Consider the following 4,684-nt stretch of genomic DNA (forward strand, 5'->3'; position numbering starts at 1 on the left):
ACATGCAAGATTTATTTAAGGGGCTAGTGAATGCAAAGACTCACATTTCAACTCTGTTGAATGAACAAATTAATTTTGGTATTGAAGAAGATCTGAAGTTCATGAATCTTGGTACTTGTTTCACACCTCAAGATAAGCAAGCTTTCATCTTCCTTTTCAATTAGTACAAATATCGTTTCGTGTGGACATACAATAATCTCAAAACGTACAACATGCGAATAATCTAGCACATAATTCCAAAAGAAGTCAAGCCTTTTCAGCAGAAGTTGCATAAAGTTCATCCAATTCTTGAGCCCTTGATTCAAAAGGAGTTGAAGAATTTTTTAGATGATCAAGTCATCTTTAAAGTGCGACATTCAACGTGGGTCTCAAATTTGGTCATGGTGAGGAAGAAGTATAGGGAAATATTTTTGTGCCTGGATTTCTGTAATCTTAACCATTCCTCGGAAAAGGAAAACTATCCAATGTTGTCAATGGAACATATTCTACAAATAGTATCGGGGTCTGAAACTTTTTTCTTGCTAGATTGATTATCGGGCTACAATCAGGGTCTAGTGTCAGAATCTGATAAACATAAAACAAACTTTCGAACCAAGTGGTGTATATTTTCTTTCAACAAAATTCCATTTGGACTTATCAATGCAGGTGAAAATTTTCAATGAACGATGGGAATCAAATTTATTGGTTTGATTGGTTAGAGTGTAATGGTCTATATTGAATATGTAATGGATTTTTCAAAAAGAAGATCTAACCACTTATGATATTCAATGAAAATTTTCGAGTGATGTCGCAAATACAGGATATATCTTGATCCCAAGGATCATTTTCGTAGTGTCTCAAGGAAACCTCTTGGGCCATATCATCACAAAATGTGGGATTAAGGTCAACCTGAAAGGGTAAGAACAATTACTCAGATTCCCTTCATGGTGAACAAGAAATCCATGCAGTCCTTCTTGGGGAAAATTATTTTCCTCTGAAAATTCATCTCTAAATACACACAAATAGTGAAATTACTGTAGGAGATGATAAAGAAGGATGTGATATAAAAGTGGGATAAAAGGGAAAAGGACACATTATCTAACATAAATAAAGTGATTGTAGAAGAAGCAACATGGTACAATCAATACTTCAACAAATATTTCTTTCTTTACACTTTATTCTCTGATAATTCTCTTGTGGTCTTTCTTACATAGAAAGATGATCAAAATAACGAGCGACCCATATCATTGATGAGCTTTGAATTGGAAGGACCTAAACTAAATTATACCACCATCAGTAAATAAGAATATGTAGTTTACAAGACTAAAAACACTTTTGGCCTCATCTTCTCAGAAATCATTACGTTATATTTAGGCCACACCCAGTTTTCATATCATTGTTTATTCAAAAAGAGCTGTGTGAAAGAAAAGCAAACTAGATGAATGGCTTATAGGAGTACGGCCTTGAGTTTAAACCGGTTCACACTATGAAGGGCCATGTTCTATGCCAACTAGCAAGATAAGTGGAAAGTACACGAAAAATTGTTCTTTTAGATGGGAGAAGGAGACTCAAATGTACAATATTGAGAAAGCTACCCCCACTGACACACCAACCTCATGGTACATCGACATGTGATAGTATCTTCAAAATGGTACTCTGAGTTCTCACTTATCAATGAAACAAAAGAGGGAAATTAGATTGAAAACTTTATCTTATCATTTGGTACGTGGAGTTCTTTTCAGAAAGCACCACGGGGAGTCTTTCTCAAATGGTTGGAAGCAACATGTTCAAAAAAGGTATTGTGTGACCTCCATGATGAACCAACTAGAGGAAATTTTGTAAGTGAAACTATAGTGAAAAAAGTTATGTGGGTCAGTTTCTATTGGAACACACTTTCAAAGATGGTCATGCTTATGCAAATTTTTTTTCAGTTTGTCAGAAATGTGTTGGTCGAGAAAAGAAGTCATCTATCCCATTGCAACTGATCATTGTAGAAGAACCATTTCAAAAATGGGGCTTTGATATTACTGGTGAGATATTTCCTCAGTCATCGAAGAAGTACCGCTATATTCTTGCTGCTACATATTACTTCATGTGGTGGATAGAAGATGTTCCCCTCAAGAAATTGAATGATCACAAGGTCATTAACTTCCTCTAGAAGAATATTATTACGAGGTTCGTTATTCATAATTCACTTACTTTATGATTTTGCATTTGAAAATGGCATGATATTGAAGCATTCCGCTAACAACTACATGTAGGGAAGCAGTCTTGCCAATTCAACCCATAAGAACCTTATCTGCATCATTAAAAATATTGTCTTCTCTTAAAAAAGAACTAACACACTACTTTTGTTAATGCCTTATGGGCTGATCATGTCACGCCTAAACCTTCTCTGAATACTTCTCCTTACTTCCCAGTGTATGTAAAAGAAGCCATTCTACCTACGAACATTTACCTACATGCCCTTCAACTTCACAAGAATCCTAGGGTAAGCCTTGTCTCTAGGTTCAAAGTAGGATAAAAACTCTCCTTCAGCTACAAGAAAAATGAAAGAAAGATTTTTTTATTTTTTTTCTCTTCGCCAGAGTTGTATCAAGAGATGGCTTGATAAGAAGTCTGCAAAGAAAAGGAAATTTAGTGTGGGTGAGTTGGTATTGAAGTGAGATAAAGCCCACAAATAGAAGGGGAAAAACACTGAGTTACAATCCCTATGGATCATATCGTATGCTATTCAAGAGAAGTTTGGCCATCACACTTATCCTCTCCAATACCTAGATGGGAAGACTAAATCTCTACCTATAAATGGCCAATATTTGAAGCAATATTTAAAATGAGAGTCTATGGTTGTGCCCTAGCCTATGTACATAGTTTGTTTTCTTATTTTTCTATCATATTTAACCTTTTCCTTCAGTTTTCTTTCATTTATGTGAATAAGTGTCACGTATAAGTGTGTTTTTTGGCTCCAATGTATGTTTTAGAATTGAAAAGAGTCTTGTGACACCTCAACATTTTGATAAAACTTCAACCCTTCTTCTTCATCTTAGTAGCACCTTTTGTTTGATGATGTTCTCACACAAAATATGATCCTTACGTAAGGAAAGCTTTGTTTCAAACCATGATATTTGTTTTTATTTTAGAAACGTCATGCCAACACTAGGTTATTTATGTTTTTTGTGTTTTCCACGTTGATATGATCAAGTAGAGAAGGACAAGGGGAAAATATAAATAAGAAAACCAATATCATAGGCTTTATATATGCTTATCTAAAGGAACAACATGTTCTTATCTCAACAAGCTGGAATCCCTCTTCTGCCCCATGAAATGAATAAGTGTTGATGCATAGTCTTATATAAAATAAATAAATAAAGCGTGAAAGAAGAGAAAGGCATCTTGCATATGGAGATGAAGCAAGACACTCACCAGTGTAATATCTAAGATTGTTGGTAGTGAAGCAATGTTTGTGCTCCTGATGTGACTCCACTAGGGTATTTTCCGGGCATGTCAGTAGTGGAGAAACACTAGAGATGGAAAAATATACTATGGAAATATAAAACTCGTGAATATTATTACGGTTCTCCTAATTTGAAACATTGTGATATAGATGCCTCTGTGATTGCATTCAACTGAGGAAGGATAAAGGGGAGTATGTTTTATGCACGACGTAAGTGGGGAAACTAGACTGATCTAACTGGTGAATCAATACTCACTAAGGAGCTAGACCCTATACAAAATATCTGACTAAGCTAGAGAAGCTGGAATTAAACTGGTGTGTTTCCAAGTGTTGTCCCTACTACAAGGACCTCCAAAATTTTGGCGTACATATAATTTCATATCCTACTTTTAATTTTCATGTTGTCTTCACAAGTATTAAGAGTTACCACATGTGTTGTTTCTAAGTATTCTTGTCTTGTTTAGAAGAAAATCAAAGTGTCATATTTTAGCATGGTAAGCGTCACATGTCCCATATATGTGTTTTTGGTCTATTTCAAGGGGTAACATTGATTTTAATTATTCATTCTTACCATGTAGACATGCCTTAAACACATACATGGCGAATGAAGAATATGAAGGATAAGCATTGAATACCCTATAATATTCACATGATATACTTTTATAATACATTTTGATGACCCTTGGTTTCCATATACCAAGTGGTCTCTTGGACTCCCTTTCACTCTTTATGTTCCACACCAACCCATAGAGGATTAGGTGTCCAACATTACCCCCCTTAATCTGAAGGGGTATGTATGAGATCAAGAAGATCGATGTAATACAAAATACGAAAAAATACGTGGCAGCACTAGGATGGATGTGCTCTCTGAAATCTTGGTATAAGGGGGTGGTTTAGGGATGACCACTAACACTGGAATGCTTAGTGCATTTCGTGGAACTCTTCCAAGTCCGGAGCAAAGCTGAAATCTTCTGCTAGAGGAAGTGTCCCTAATGCTTTGGAGAGTGAGACCTTCAACCTGAAAAAGGGAGGGCTACAACCTGTTGTCGTTTGAGGATGACCAACAAGTCTGGAATGCCTAATGAAATTCTTGGAACTATTCCAAGATTGGAAAGAAGCAGAAGTTTATCATAGAGGAAGTTTCCTCAATTATTTGAAGGGTTATCTCAACCCCGCATAAATGGTTTAGGTTCACCACCAACTGAAGGCATGTTGAGGGGCATCTCTATCTCTTGCTACAACTCTAAATTA

The sequence above is a fragment of the Pinus tabuliformis genome, chromosome 2_2, assembly GCF_031772625.1.
Source record: "Pinus tabuliformis cultivar Carrire ecotype Pingquan chromosome 2_2, CPIR1, whole genome shotgun sequence".
NCBI classification, from domain to species: Eukaryota; Viridiplantae; Streptophyta; class Pinopsida; order Pinales; family Pinaceae; genus Pinus; species Pinus tabuliformis.